Source organism: Chiloscyllium plagiosum, unplaced genomic scaffold, assembly GCF_037043375.1.
Source record: "Chiloscyllium plagiosum isolate Xiang-an unplaced genomic scaffold, Cpla_swu_hap1 HiC_scaffold_11, whole genome shotgun sequence".
Lineage (NCBI taxonomy): Eukaryota > Metazoa > Chordata > Chondrichthyes > Orectolobiformes > Hemiscylliidae > Chiloscyllium > Chiloscyllium plagiosum.
Window position 1 is genome coordinate 88,759,369 of NW_028270149.1, and position 17,266 is coordinate 88,776,634.

The window sequence follows — 17,266 nt, forward strand, 5'->3', positions numbered from 1 at the left end:
ATCCAGCATTTCTCATGGCCAATCCACCTAACCTGCACATCTTTGGACTATGGGAGGAAACCAGAGCACCCAGAGGAAACCCACACAGACACAGAGAGAATATGCAAACTCTACACATACGGATGTCCAAGAGTTGAATCGAACCTGATGCTGTGAGGTAGTAGTGCTAACCACAACCACCATACCCCCACACTTGACACTGGCGGAACATGAACCCACAACCTTTGATTAACAGCTCCCCAAGATCAATGCATGCACCACTGTGCTTGGTGACAGTACAAGAGCACTCTTCACACATTGAGGTAACAGACCAAGACACAAATAGAAAGCAGGACAGAACTCCAGTGCTTCACTGGAGGCTCAGCGATGATGTTACCTATCATGGTGATGAAACGTATGAGAACACACCTACCGCACAAGCCTACAGCTTGAACCTCAACCTGAGCTGCAGACCTTCTCAAAAATCACAATGAGGTGTTTTGATTTGCTGGAGAGGGTGGTATACGCAGATTCAATGGGTAGCTGTCACAGAAACATTTGACTTAGCAAAGGGAAAAGTGCAAGGAAGTGGGACTCATGGGATAATTCTTACAAAGGGCTGGCCCAGGCACAATGGTGACCTTTTATGCTGTGTCAGTCTATGGTTCTATTAGGTGTATGAGTTGAGATGGGGCTAGTTATACAAGATGTCTCATACATAGACAGGTACCACTCCCATCCACAATGACCTAGAGCAGAGCCAAATGTAGACATGGGTAGTAATGATGTAAAGGACAGAGGTGGATCTGGGAAAAGATCTGCCACCCTGCCTACCCATAGCATAATACAGAACACAGAAAATCAAGCCTGTCCAAACCATACAAGAAACACCCAGAATGCCTCAGCATTGACCAAACAGGCTGACAAGGGAAACTAGACATGATCACCGTCACTTGCAGACCAGGGAATACACTTCCCAAGGCAACCCCTGAAAATAAGCTTCCTGGACCCGAAAAACATAGCTGTCCCAAAGCCCTAAGGGCAATCTCGTACCCCAGTGATACCAAAGCCACACAAAGGACAGGTCAGACAGAGAGGCATCAGAATACCTTGCTCACAGGAGAGCAACAATGGAAACACCTTACTGCTGCCAAGAAAAGGGATACTCTCACCTACCCTCAAAGAGAGCTGGAGTCTCCTGATCCCTCCTAATCAACACTGATTAATGCTGCCAGACACTGCATTGTATCTACGTTCAGGACATTCTTCTGATAACTATTTTGCAATTATCACCATCGCAACGTAATTACTTGATTATCAAGACCATTGTATTTTCACTATTTTTAATTAGCATCGTTGTACTGTATTCCTATAAAAACTGTCTTGATACTCGTCTTGGGGAAGAGAGTTTCAGCTACTTGGGCAGACTGTGCTGTTTCAACTTGGTCAATTTCTCTTCCACGCTATCGCTGTGTTAATAAACCGATTGTTAATTTCACTTTGATCTGCGTTTTGTGATCTCTGCTTTATTGGGCTAATTTCTCCGACGGTGGGCAATAATAAGTGTGGTAAAAACAATGACTGCAGATGCTGGAAACCAGATTCTGGATCAGTGGTGCTGGAAGAGCACAGCAATTCAGGCAGCATCCGAGGACAGGCAAAATCGACGTTTCGGGCAAAAGCCCTTAATCAGGAATAAAGGCAGAGAGCCTGAAGCGTGGAGAGATAAGCTAGAGGAGGGTGGGGGTGGGGAGAGAGTGGCATAGAGTACAATAGGTCAGTGGGGAAGGAGATGAAGGTGATAGGTCAGGGAGGAGAGGGTGGAGTGGATAGGTGGAAAAGGAGCTGGGCAGGTCGGACAAGTCCGGACAGGTCAGGGGATCGAGTTGCTGGAGGTTAGAAGCTAGGATGAGGTGGGGGAAGGGGAAATGAGGAAACTGTTGAAATCCACATTGATGCCCATTGATAATAAGTGTGTTCAGGAGAAATTTCTACAGCATGTTTTCAATCCAATGGGAAATAAGTCACTGCTAGACTTGATTGATGGGAATGAGTTAGGCCAAATACATCAAGTGATCATTGTACTGTAAGGTTTGGAATCATGGTGAAAATGGATAATGGACAATCCAGAGTGAGAAAAATTAACTGGGGGAGAGCCAACTTTAGTAGAACAAGACTGGATCTGACCAGTGGGAGAGATGATACGCTAATAGCCATATGCATTAGATTGGAGAATTTACGAGTATTTTAATTGGAGGAGAAGATTGAGAAGAGTTTTAATTAAAGTGTTCAAAACTATGAAGGGTCTCTAAAGAGTGAATAGTTCACATTGGCAGAGGGTTTCAGCGCTGGATAACACCACTTTAAAGTAGTTAGAGTATGGAATGCATTACCTGAGAGTGTGATGGAAGCAGGTTCAATTGAGGGGGAATTGAATAAACATCTGAAAGGAGAAGCATTACAAAGTGGGGAACAGGCAATGAATAGAATTGACTGATTTGCTGTTTTAGAGTCAAACATGTGACAAACACCATGACCTCCATCTGTGTTATAATCATGCTATGGTCTTATGAACTTGCCCACCTCTTGGTGTCCCAGTGCAGTGCTTTTGATGTGCATTTGTAATTGTAATGCAGGAAACATGCACAATGACCAGGTCAGGTGTCAGATTTCTCAGTGGGAGAGCATTTTGGTGACAGAGACCACAACTGCCTCAGCTTTCCCATAGCCATGGAGAAGGATAGGTGCAGATGGCATGGGAAGGTATTTAATTGGGGGAGGGGAAATAATACCGCTATTAGACAGGAGCTGTGGAGTATAAATTGGGAACAGTTGTTCTACGGGAAATGCACAACAGAAACGTGGAGGCCGTTTAAGGAGCACTTGTGCAAATGTTAGATAGCTTTGTCCCACTGAGAGAGGCAAGGAATGGTAATGTGAAGGAGCCTTGGATGACAAGAGGAGAGGAGCTTCTCATTGAAAGGAAGAAGGTTGAGGAAACAAGGATCTGGCAAAGCTTTAGACGATTACAGGGTAGCTAGGAAAGAACTCAAAAATGGACTGAGGAGAGCGAGGAGGGGGCACTATAAAGCATTGATGGGAAGGATAGGGATTTGGGGTGGCATGGTGGCTCAGTGGTTAGCACTACTGCCTCACAGCGGCAGGGACCGGGTTTGATTCCAGCCTCGGGCGGCTGTCCGTGCAGAGTTTGCGCCTTCCCCCCGTTTCTTTGTGGGTTCCCTCCAGGTGCTTTGGTTTCCTCCCACAATCCAAAGATGTACAGGTTAGGTAAATTGGCCATGCTAAATTGCCCATAATGTTAGGTGCATTAGTCGAGGGAAATGGGTCTGGGTGGGTTACTCTTTAGAGGGTTGGTGTGGACTTGTGGGGCCAAAGGACTTGATTCCACACTGTAAGGAATCTAATCTAAAACCCAAAGGTGTTCTACACATACGTGAGGAAGAAGAGAATGATCTGAGAGAAAGTCGGACCAATCAGGGATAGTGGAGGGAACTCGTGCCTGGAGTCAGAAGAGGTAGGGGAGGTCCTAAACGAGTTTTGTTGCTTCAGTATTCACCAGAGAGAGGGACATTGTTGATAGTGAGAACACTGTGGACCAGGCTAATAGGCTTGAACAGATTGATATTAAGAAGGTGAATGGGCTGGAAATTCTGGGAAGAATGAAGATAGGTAAGTACTCAGATATATCAAAGGTTACTAGGGGAAGTGAGGAATGAGATTGCTTCACCTCTGGTAATGATCTTTGCATCTTCACGGAGGTGAGTGTTGTTCCTCTGATCAAAAAGGGGAATAGGGAAATCCCTGGGAATTACAAGCCAGCCAGTCTTACGTCTGTGGTAAGCAAGGTACTGGAAAGGATTCTGAGAGATAGGATTTATGACAATTTAGAAAAACATAGTTTGATTAAAGATAGTCAGCATGGCTTTGTGAGGGGCAGGTCATGCTTCACAAACCTTCTTGAGTTCTTTGAGGATGTGATGAGACAAGTTGAGCAGTGGACGTGGTGTATATGGATTTCATAACGCATTTGATAAGGTTCCCTATGGTAGGCTCATTCAGAAAGTTAGGAGGTATGGGATACAGGGAAATTTGGCTGGCCGAAAGAAGACAGCGAGTGGTAGTGGATGGAAAGTATTCCGCTTGGAGGTCGTGACCAGTGGTGTCCCACAGGGATCTGTTCTGGGACCTGTGCTCTTTGTAGTTTTTTCTAAATGACTTGCATGAAGAAGTGGAAGGGTGGGTTAGTATGTTTGCTGATGACACAAAGGTCAGTGGTGTTGTAGATAGTGTCGAGGGCTGTTGCAGGCTACAATAAGACATTAACAAGATGCAGAACTGGGCAGAGAAGTGGCAGATGAAGTTCAACCTGGATAACTATGAAGTGATTCATTTTGGAAGGTGAATGCTGAATACGGGATTAAAGATAGGATTCTTGGCAGTGTGGAGGAACAGCAGGATCTTGGGGTCCATATCCCTAAATCCCTCAAAGTTGCCACCCAAGTTGAGAGGGTTATTAAGAAGACATATGGTGTTTCGGCTTTCATTATCAGGGGATTGAGTTAAAGAGCCACGAGGTTTTGCTGCAACTCTATAAAACCCTGCTTAGACCATACTTGGAGTATTGTGTGTGATTCTGGTCACCTCATTATAGGAAGGATGTAGATGCTTTAGAGAGGATGCAGAGGAGATTTATCAGGATGTTGCCTGGATTGGAGGGCTTGTCTTATGAAGAGAGGTTGAGTGAGCTCGAGCTTTTCACACTGGAGAGACGAAGGAAGAGAGGTGACTTGACAGAGGTGTACAAGGTAATGATAGGCACAGAGAGAGTAGATAGCCAGAGACATTTCCCCAGGGCAGAAATGGCAGTCATGAGGGGTCATAGTTTTAAGGTGATTGGAAGAAGGTTTAGGGGAGAGGTGCTTTACACAGAAAGTGGTGGGTGCATGGAATGAACAGCCAATGGTGGTAATAGAGTCAGAGACATTAGGGACATTTAAGAGACTGCTAAACAAGCACATGGATGGCAGTAAATTGAGGGGTGTGTTGGTTAGGTTGATCTTAGATTAAGATAAATGCTCAGCACAAAATCATGTGCCAAAGGGCCTGTACTATGCTGTACTGTTCTATGTTCTATGTTCTATGACCACAAAAAGCAATGTAATCACCCACATTTCTCAGGGATAAATCTTGGCCATGACACTAGAGAAAATCCCCCAGCTCTTCCTCAAAATAGTAACCTAACTTAACCCTAACCCTAACTTTGACCAAAACAGTTTCAACATCCAACTTGGAAGGAAGATGTGGCTTTCTTCAAGATCTCATGTGAAAGAAAACACTTCTGACAGGGCAATACTGTCTTCATACCACACTGTACTTAGGGAGGATATTCCTGGAAATGCATCCAGGGAAGTTATTTGGGTGGAATTCAGAAATAAGAAAGGGATGATCCCAGACGAACCTGCGTTTTGTGGGCGGCACGGTGGCACAGTGGTTAACACTGTTGCCTCACAGCGCCAGAGACCCGGGTTCAATTCCAGCCTCGGGCGACTGACTGTGTGGAGTTTGCACATTCTCCCTGTGTCTGTGTGGGTTTCCTCCGGGTGCTCCGGTTTCCTCCCACAGTCCAAAAATGTGCAGGTCAGGTGAATTGGCCATGCTAAATTGCTAGGTGTTAGGTGCAGGGGTAAATGTAGGGGATTGGGTCTGGGTGGGTTGCGCTTCGGCGGGTCGGTGTGGACTTGTTGGGCCGAAGGGCCTGTTTCCACACTGTAAGTAATCTAATCTAATCTAATTTTATTGGGTTTGTACTGTGGACCCCTCAATAGTCAGTGGGAAATTGAGAAGCAAAGTTGTAAGGAGATCTCAGTAACCTGTAAGAATAATTCCAAACATAGACTGGGACTGCCATACTGTTAAGGGTTTAGATGGAGAGGAATTTGTTAAAAGTGTACAAGAAAATTTTCTGATTCAGTATGTGGATGTACCTACTAGAGAAGGTGCAAAACTTGACCTACTCTTCAGAAATAAGGCAGGGCAGGTGAGTAAGGTGCCATTGGGGGAGCACTTTGGGGCCAGCAGCCATAATTCTATTAGTTTTAAAATAGTGATGGAAAAGGATAGACCGGATCTAAAAGTTAAAATTCTAAATTAGAGAAAGGCCATTTTTGACGGTATTAGGCAAGATCTGTCAGAAGTTGATTGGGGTCAGATGTTTGCAGGCAAAGGAACGGCTGGAAAATGGGAAGCCTTCAAACATGAGATAACAAGAGTCCAGAGACAATATGTTTCTATTTGAGTGAAAGGCAAGGCTGGTAGGGAATGCTGGATGAGTCGAGCAATTGATGTTTTGGTCCAGAGAAAGAACAAAGCAAGTCAGGTAAAGACAGCAGAGATCAAATGAATCCTTAGAAGAGTATAAAGACAGTAGAAGTATACTTAAGAGGGAAATCAGGAGGGCAAAAAGGGGACATGAGATTGCTTTGGCAAATAGGGTTCAGGAGAATCCAAAGGGATTTTATCAATACATTATGGACAACAGGTAATTAGGGGAGGAATAGGCCACCTATGTATGGAACCGCAGGAAATGAGGGAGATGCTAAATGAGTATTTTGCATCAATGTTTACCGTGGAGAAGGATACGGAAGATGTAGAACGTGGAGAAATAAATAGTTACATCTTGAAAACTGTCCATATTTCAGAGGAGAAGGTACTGAATGGCTTAAAATGCATAAAGGTGGATAAATCCCCAGGATCTGATCAGGTGTAGCCTCAAATGCTATAAGAAGCTAGGGAATGCTATGAGAAGCTGGGCCCTTGCTGAGATATTTGTATCATAATGACCACAGGTCAGGTGCTGGAACACTGGAGGTTGGATGACATGCCAATAATTAAGAAAGTGGTAAGGAAAAGCCAGGGAACTGAGGGATAGGATTTACATGTATTGGAAAGGCAAGGTTTGTTAGGGATAGTCAACATGGCTTTGTATGTGGGAAACTGTGTCTCACTCGCTAGAGTAATTTGAAGAAATGATGAAGAAGATGAATGAAGGCAATGTGGTGGACGTGATCTATATGGACTTCAGTAAGGCATTCCTCATGGTAGACGTTAGCAAAGTTGGATCACATGGAATACAGGGAGAATCAGCCATTTGGAAACAGAACCAGCTCTGAGGTAGAAGACGTAAGGTGATAATGTAGGCTTGCTTTTCAGGCTGGAGGCTTGTGACCAGTGGTGTGACACAAGGATCAATGCTGAGTCCACTGCTTTTTGTCAATTTCATAAATGATTTGGATGTGAACATAGGAGGTATAGTTAATTAGTTTGCAGATGACACCAAAATTGGAGGTGCAGTGAACAGCCAAGAAGGTTACCTCACAGTACAATGGGATCCTGATCAGATGGACCAATGGGCTGAGGAGTGGCAGATGGAATTTAATTTAAATAAATGTGAATTCCTGCATTTTGGAAAGGCAAATCAGGGTCGGACTTAGACACTGAATGGTAGGGTCCTGGGGAGTGTTGCTGACAAAAAGAGCTGAAAATGTGTTGCTGGAAAAGCGCAGCAGGTCAGGCAGCATCCAGGGAACAGGAGAATCGACGTTTCGGGCATAAGCCCTTCTTCAGGAATCTTATGCTCGAAACGTTGATTCTCCTGTTCCCTGGATGCTGCCTGACCTGCTGCACTTTTCCAGCAACACATTTTCAGCTCTGATCTCCAGTATCTGCAGACCTCACTTTCTGCTGAAAAAAAGAGACCTTGGAGTGCAGGTTCATAGTTCCTTGAAAGTGGAGACATAAGTAAATAGGGTAGCCAAGGAGATGTTTGGTATGCTTTTATGCTTTCCTTTCTTAGTGCATTGAGAATAGGAGTTGGGAGGTCATGTTGTAGCTGTATAGGATATTGGTTAGGTCACTTTTGGAATACTGTGTGCAATTCTGATCTCCCTGCTCTGAGAAAAATGTTGTGAAACTTGAAGGGGTTCAGAAAAGATTTACAAGGATATTGCAGGGTTGGAGGATTTGACCTATAGGGAGAGGCTAAATGCACTGGGACTATTTTCCTTGAAGCATCAGAAGCTGAAGGATAACCTAGATAGAGGTTTATAAAATCACAAGGCACATGGTTAGGGTAAATAGGCAAGGTCGTTTCCCTGGGGTGAGAGGGTCCAAAATTAAGGGCATAGATTTAAGTTGAGAGGGGAAATACTTAAAAGTGAGCAAAAGGGCAACTTTTTCATGCAGAGGGTGGTACATGTATGGAATGAACTGCTAGAGGAAGTGATGGAGACTGGTACAAATACAACATTTAAAAGGCATCTAGGTGGGTGTATGAATAGGAAGGGATTTGAGGGATATTGGCAAATAGGACTCTATTCATTTAGGATATTTGGTTGGCATGGATGAGGAGGCCTGAAAGGTCTGTTTCCATGCTGAAAATGATCGCCACTGAGCCATAGTGTGACAGTGAAATTATTACTATGAAGCCATGTTACTGACCCTGTGGTAGAGTGCAAATTGGATTGAATGTGAGATTAGATTTGGTTCTGGTGCTTGGTTGTTCAGATGTCATCGTTTAATGAGTTTTACAAAAACAGTAAAGGGATATTGTCCAAAATTCTTCAGCTGGTGTCGAAACTTAGTTTGTGTCACAGCATAAATCACAGTGTTTGTACAGCAACTCAGGAGCTGCAACATGAATCCAATTTCTTGTACAAAATCAGGGAGACGTACAAATACATACCCCAAATCCCACATTCGTGACCAAATAGAATTCACCATAAACAATGACCACAGTGATATGAAATTTCCTGAGATAACAAACAGTAAAATAATGGATTTCCTTCGACTCTCAATTTCTGAATCTCTGGTTTTATCTCCCCTGCTGTGAACCCTGAGTCTGCTGCGGACTCGACTGGCCAACAAAATGTGTCTGACAGTTAAAGCATTGAGCAACAGAATCAGGACAAATGAGATCCCTGGTGTTATTAGATAATGAACCAACTCAATTATTGCCCATCCCAGTGATTGCCCAATAGTGATTGCTACATAACAAAACCAGGGGAAATTCAGAAGCCTATATTCACCCGCATATGTAAAATACCAGGTGATGTTCTTCAAACAACTCAATACTGTCACTGTTCCTAGAACCACAGCTGCTGTTTTTTCACTGCAATATTTAGACTTCAGCTTCTGGCAACAAATTGCTATAAATCGATCAAAGGTGAAAGTAACAGTGAGCCAAACAGAACAGTCAGTGGCTGCATAAAGCAGGGCTGCATGAATATTGCACACCGAGATGGAATACATGAATGTAAACTGATACCAATAGATAATTGGAATGTGCCTCAATATCAAGTCAAGGATAACGACCAGTAGATCTGCCAAAGCCATAGCCACCAGGTAGTAGGTAATACTTTTGGAGAGACCGCACTTTCCCTGATACAGAATTCCAATTGTCAATAAGTTAACTGTTAGGGAAGAAAACACACAATAATATGAGAAATTGTGCTAGGAGCAAAGTTATTAGTTCGACTCAAATTTGATGTTTGATATATCCAATTACAGTACCTGTGGTAGAGTTAGCTGCTGGAGACAGAATTCAGTGAAGTAAACTTTCATATAGGAATTCATACTGAGGATGAAATATCCACTGATAAGAAGCAATTTATAAGTAATCAGATTTCTCAATGTAGTAAAGAGAGCCAAATAATAAAGACCTTGGGACAGTTTTTAGTTGTAGAATGTAAAACTGTGTTCCAGAATACTGAGTTTGTGTGGAGTGGTCAGCCCAAATTCATGCTACTGACCATTCTCAGTGACACTGAAAAAAGGATTTGATAAACTATAATGTCTGATCACTGCTCAATATTTCATTGCAATGTAGGTTTAAGTTGTCAGTTATTACTCTGTTTTACCTTATATACAGGCGATTATGTTATAATTGATATACCTGAAGAAATATGACTCCATTGTTTGAACATATATGGTTTAAAAGTAGCTAATGTTACCTGATACTACCACTAGCTATGCTTAAGAAAAAAAACAGGAACTGGTTTAGAAAATTAAGTGGTGTAAAGGAAGTGTAGATGGAATCAAACCCTTTCATATTCCCAGGAAGAAACCCATTGCTGGCAGGGGCATTGCAGTCAACAAGTGAGTAACTCATCTCCTGACTTCCTCAAAGCCTGCCCACCATCTAAAATCAGGAATATTGCCCACTTACCAAGATGAGTGCAGCTCCAACTTCAATCAGGAAGCTTGACACTCTCAAAAGTGTGCTTGATTAGCAAACCTTCAATTACCTTCAACAACCTCTCCCTCCACTACTGGTGTTCAGTAGCAGCAGTGTTTACCATCTACAAGATGCACTGCTGCAACTCACCTGGGCTCCTTTGATAGCACCTTAGAAAACTATGACTTTCGAAGGACAAGGGCAGCAAACGCATGAGAGCACATTCCCCTCACGGACACTCACTTTCCTGGCTTGGAAATATATCATGGTTACTTTACTGTCACTGGGGCAAAATCCTGGAACTCCTTCTGCAACAGCATTGCAGCTATGACTACACCCCAAAATCTGCAGTGATTCAAGAAGGCAGCTCACCATCACTTTCCCATGCTGAAAATGTGTTGCTGGAAAAGCGCAGCAGGTCAGGCAGCATCCAAGGAGCAGGAGAATCTACGTTTGATGCTGCCTGACCTGCTGCACTTTTCCAGCAACACATTTTCAGCTCTGATCTCCAGCGTCTGCAGTCCTCACTTTCTCAGTCGATCACTTTCCCATGGGCAATTAGAGATGGGCAATAAATGCTGGCTCAAATGATGGCATTCTCAGCTTATAATCTGTCTTAAAAAGTTGAAGGAAGGAAAGGAAAATTTGATAAAAGACAGATCAAAGTTGGAAGTCTTTGACACCATGATGCTTTCTTGGTTCAACTCACAGTTAAATTGTTTATTTTAAGTGAAACTAAGAAACCAATTATATGTTCTAACCAAAACCATCAGGCCAACGTTCTCGTTGATGAGACAGTTCATTTTCTGAAATGAGGACAAATACTTTTTTCAGAATTTGATGAGGACCACTGAGGTTCCAGAAACATCCTGAGCAACACGAAGAGAATGACGTAAATCCCACTAACCTTCTGACAGTAATAGATCTATTTTAAAGGAAGTCAGGCAGCATCCGAGGAGCAGGAATGTTGACCTTTTGGGCATAAGCCCTTCATCAGGAACGCTCCAAACATCGATTCTCCTGCTCCTCGGATGCTGCCTGACCTGCTGTGCTTTTCCAGCACCATACTCTTGACTCTGATCTCCAGCATCTGCAGCCCTCACTTTCTCCTATCCTTAATGGAGAATATTGTAAATCACACTTTAACCTGAAATTCACAATTCACATCATTATCAAAAGACACACGTGCTGTCAAACAGAGAAAGTCATGCTAGGTAACTTAGTGTTGGACTGATTGAGGGATTCTCTTTCCTGAGATAGGCACCAAAGAACTCAAACAGATCAGTGGAAGCATCAATGGAAAAAATGATCTCAGAGTCATCATTGAGTTTGCTGTAAGTAAGGGCAATAAAATGATTGATGAAGCTAAGGGCAAGATCAACTATTGAATGGAACTTGGAAAGAAAGTGGTATTTTTTGATAGTAAACTGAGAGTGCAAAATGGCATGGTGGCTCAGTGGTTAGCACTGCTGCCTCACAGTACCAGGGACCTGAGTTCAATTCCCACCTTGGGCAACTGTCTGTGTGGAGTATGCACATTCTCCCCATGTCTGCGTGGGTTTCCTTCGGGTGCTCCGGTTTCCTCCCACAGTCCACAGTCCTCCCACATTCCTGCTCCTCGGATGCTGCCTGACTTCCTTTAAAATAGATCTATTACTGTCAGAAGGTTAGTGGGATTTACGTCATTCTCTTCGTGTTGCTCAGGATGTTTCTGGAACCTCAGTGGTCCTCATCAAATTCTGAAAAAAGTATTTGTCCTCATTTCAGAAAATGAACTGTCTCATCAACGAGAACGTTGGCCTGATGGTTTTGGTTAGAACATATAATTGGTTTCTTAGTTTCACTTAAAATAAACAATTTAACTGTGAGTTGAACCAAGAAAGCATCATGGTGTCAAAGACTTCCAACTTTGATCTGTCTTTTATCAAATTTTCCTTTCCTTCCTTCAACTTTTTAAGACAGATTATAAGCTGAGAATGCCATCATTTGAGCCAGCATTTATTGCCCATCTCTAATTGCCCATGGGAAAGTGATCGACTGAGAAAGTGAGGACTGCAGACGCTGGAGATCAGAGCTGAAAATGTGTTGCTGGAAAAGTGCAGCAGGTCAGGCAGCATCAAACGTAGATTCTCCTGCTCCTTGGATGCTGCCTGACCTGCTGCGCTTTTCCAGCAACACATTTTCAGCATGGGAAAGTGATGGTGAGCTGCCTTCTTGAATCACTGCAGATTTTGGGGTGTAGTCATAGCTGCAATGCTGTTGCAGAAGGAGTTCCAGGATTTGGCTGTGCTAAATTGCCCGTAATGTTAGGTACATTAGTCAGGGGTAAATGTAGGGGAATGGGTCTGCTCTTCGGAGGGTCGGTGTGGACTTATTGGGCTGAAGGGCCTGTTTCTACACTGTAGGGAATCTTAAAAAAAACAGAGACTGTTTGTACATTGAACTTTGAAGATGATGGGGCCAGTTTAACTAAACAGTTCATGAAGTATATGTTCTTGGCTACACAAAATGAGAACTCTCCTCCACCTTTGCACAATGCCAGTCCATTCTCACCTGGAGTATTGTGTCCAATACAGGACTCCAAACTTGAAGAAGAGTGTGAAGGCGTTGGAAGGAGTACGAGCTATCTAATGGGCAAGGTTATGTGGGCAGACTGGAAAATTGGTGTTGTTTTTCCCAAAGGAGAAGAGGAAATTTGATGGTGGTGTTTCCAACTGTGGAGAGTTTTGGTCAAGAAAGGTCAGACATTTGGGGGAGGGATGGGGAGGAGATGGATTGTAAACGGAATCAGTGTTAGGGGTGAGTGCTAGTCAATGTGATTTTCCACAGATTAAAAAAACAAGAATACCTTTGTGGAATATAGTTTGGAACATGAAATGACAAATAAAAGAACAGTAATACAGTTGGCAAAGGATTGTGGAATTCATCCTTGGAGCAGAGGCTGACCAGAAGAACAGTTGGAAATAAATTGTAAGGTTGATCAGATAATTCTCGGCAGTTTATGTAAAGACTTACCAGGGACACCAACAGAAGCAAGGAGTGGATAGTAAATCTTTTGAATAATCAAAAGTGCCAACTTTATCCGATCTGTTAAGGATAATCTGTCATAATATGCAGAAAGATAGTCAAACTCCCAGAAGAAACTCCTTCCTGTTCTGGTGAAATTCCAATTTGTTGCTCTCTGATTCCATCCCATTGTCTTAACACCCAAAATGCTTTTTCTCAGATTTTGCTGACTTCTCTCTTCCTCCTGAAGGCTGTTTTTTGCATCTGTGTTGGATGTAATACACTTCCCAGAGATTATTGGCTAACATTGTGAAATGAGCTACTTATTAAGAGCAGAGAGATGACATGCCTCAGGTTGATGCTGACTGATATTAATTATACTTTACTGAACAAACAGACTCTGTTAACTCCTGATAAGCCAAGCGTTTTTGTATCATATTGAAGTCAAACATTTATGAAGTCCTGATGGAGTTGATGAGAGATGAAATGGCAAATTATCAGATTTTTCAATCCTCTTTGGACCTGGGAGAGGTATCAGAGAATTGGAAAGGGTGACAAGTAACACCTGTTGACAAAAGAAGCAGGTATAATGAAAACTGTTTTACTGTATACGTATTATGTAAGGTGCCTACGTATGTTATAAATATACATAGATCTTTTTAGAATTTGTGTGAATGAAATGGTGATGGAATAAATGAGAGCAGTGAATAAGAGGCCGAATGAATGAGTGAGTGACTGAAAAACTGTGTGTGTTTACAATGAGTGAGTAAATGAAAGGTTGTGTGTGAGAACATGAGGGTCAGTGAATGAATGAGGGGTTGTGTGTGTGAATGAGAGGGTGAGTGAGTGAATGTGAGGGCGAGTGACTGAATAAGAGCATGAGTGAGTGAGTGAATGAGAAATTGTGTATGAGAATGAGAGAGTGTGACTGAGTAAGTGAATGAGAAATTCTGTGTCAGAATGAGAGCTTGAGGGAGTGAGTGAATGAGATATGTGTGGAAATCTAAGAGTGAGTGAATGAAAGGATAGAAAGAGTAAGTGACTGAGAAGGGTGGGTATGTGAAAGAAAGGGTGAGTGAGTGAATGATGGATGACTAAGTGAAAGAGAGAGCAAGTGAATGAATAAGAGAGCAAATGAGTGAAATGCGAGGGTGAGTCATTGAATGAGAGTGTGAATGAATGAGAGATTGAGTATGCGAATGAAAGAGTGGCTGAATGAGTGAGCGAGTGATTGAATAAGAAATTCTGGATCAGAATGAGAGGGCAAGGGAGTGAGTGAATGAAATATTGCGTGTCAAAATGTGAGAGCAAGTGAGTAAATGAGTGGTTGAGTAAGTGATTGAAAGAACAAGTGAGTGAATGAGAGGGCAATTGAATGAGAGATTGTTTATGAGAATGAGAGCATGAGTGAGTAAAAGAGAGGGTGAGTTAGTGAATAAGAGATTATGTACAAGAATGAGAGCACAAGTGACAGAATGAGAGGGTGGTAAGTGAAAGAGAGAACGAGTGAGTGAATGAGAGGGCAGGTAGGTGAAACAGAGGGTGGTGAATGAATGCAAGCATGAGTGAGTGAATGAGAGATTAACAGAGAATGAGAGCATGAGTGAGTGAATGAGGGATTAACAGAGAATGAGAGTGTGAGTGAATGAATGAGAGATTAACAGAGAATGAGAGTGCAAGTTAGTGAACAAGAGATTGCATTAATGAGAGTTTGTGTGCGAGAATGAGAGGGTGAGTGAATGAGAAATTGTGCCCAAGAACGAGAAAGCGAGTGAATGCAATAAAAACGGGGTTGTCATTGTGGGTGATTTTAACTTCCCTAATATTGACTTGGACTCTCTTAGAGCAAAAGATTTAGATGGGGCAGATTTGTTAAGTGCATCCAAGAGAGTTTCTTGATATAGTATGTGTATAGACCAACTAGAGGAGGGGCCATACTGGACCCTGTATTAGCTAATAAGGCTGGCCAGGCAGTGATAACAATTCCTGAAGTTTTCAGATAGCTATGAGAAAAGATAAGTTAAGAAGGGACATGAGATAGCTTTGCAAATAGGGTTCAGGCAAACCCAAAGGGATTTTGTAAATACATGAAGGATAAAAGAGTAACGAGGGAGAGAATAGGTCTCCTCACAGATCAACAAGGCAGCCTATGTGTGGAACCACAGGAGATGGGAGAGATACTACCTGAGTATTTTGCATCAGTGTTTACTGTGGAGGAGGACGTGGAAGATATATAAAGTGGGAAAACAGATGGTGACATCTTGAAAATGTCCGTGTTACAGAGTAGGAGGTGATGAATGTCTAAAAACGCAGAAAGGTGGATAAATCCCTCGGACCTGATCAGATGTGCCCTAGTACTCAGTGGGAAGCTAGGGAAGTGTTTGCTGGGCCCCTTGCTGATCATTGATAGTCACAGGTAAGGTGCATAAAGACAAGAGGTTGGCTAATGTGGTTCCACTATTTAAGTAAGGTGGTAAGGAAAAGCCAGAGAACCATAGACGAATGAGCCAGACATTGGTGATGGAGAAATTGTTGGAGAATCCGAAGGAACAGGATTTGCATCTATTTGGAAAGGCAGAGACTGATTAGGGATAGTCAACATGGCTTTATATGTGGGAAATCACTTCTCACTAAGTTAATTGTTTTTTGTAGAAATAACAAAGAGGATTGATGAGGGCAGAGTGATCTATATTGGCTTCAGTAAGGCATTCGGCAAAGTTCCTCACGGTAGACTGGTTAGCAAGGTGAGATCACATGGAATACAGGGAGAACTAGCTAGTTGAATACAGAACTGGCTCAAAGTTAGAAGACAGAGGATCGCAGTTGTGGGTAACCCTTAGGACTGGAGGCCTTCTGACCAAGAGTGTACCCAAAGATCATTGCTAGGTCAACTGCTTTTCCTCATTTACATAAATAATTTGGATGTGAACATAGGAGGTATACTTAGAAAGTTTGTAGATGACACCAAAATTGGAAGTGTAGTGGACAACAAAGAAGGTTACCTCAGAGTACAACGGGATCTTGACCAGATGGGCCAATGGGCCGAGGAGTGGCAGATGGAGTTTAATGTGAGGTGTTGCATTTTGGAAACCAAATCAGGGCAGGACTTATGCACTGAATGGAAAGGTAATGGGGTGTATTGCTGAACAAAGGGACCTTGAAATGTAGGTTCATAGCTCCTTGATAGGATCGTGAAGAAGGCGTTTGGTATGCTTTCCTTTATTGGTCAGAGCGTCGAGTATAGGAGTTGGGAGGTCATGTTTTGCCTGTGCAGTATATTGGTTAGGCCACTTTTGGAATATTGCATGCAATTTTGGTCTCCCTGCTATCAGATGGATGTTGTGAAACTTAAAAAGGTTCCGAGAAGATTTACAATGATATTGCCAGGGTTGGAGAGCTTGAGCTATAGGGAGAGGCTGAATAGACTGGGGCTGTTTTCCCTGCAGTATCAGAGGTTGAGGGGTGACCATATAGAGGTTTATAAAATCATGAGGGGCATGGATAAGGTAAATAGACAAGGCTTTTTCCCTGGGATGGGGGAGTCCAGAACTAAAGGGCATAGGTTTAGGGTAAGAGGGGAAAGACATCAAAGAGACCTAAGGGGCAACGTTTTCACACAGAGTGTTGTGTGTGTATGGAATGAACTGCCAGAGGAAGTGGTGGAGACTGGTACACTTACAACATTTAAAAGGCATCTGGATGGGTATATGAATAGGAAAAGTTGAGAGGAATATGGGCTGGCAAATGGGATGAAATTAGTTGAGGATATCTGATTGGCATGGACGAATTGGATGGAAGTATCTGTTTCCGTGCTGTACATTTCTAGGACTCTAGGACTTTGTGGGAAGGCACTAAATTGGGGAGGCCAAATTGAATCAGGAGCTAGGGAGTGTTAATTGAGAGGAACTGTTACTGGGCAAGTCCACATTTGAAATGTGGAAGCTGTTTAAAGACATGCTGATCAAAGTTCAGGACTGCATGTTCCAGTAAGGAGGAAGGACAAGGATGGCAAGGTAAGGGACCCTCAGA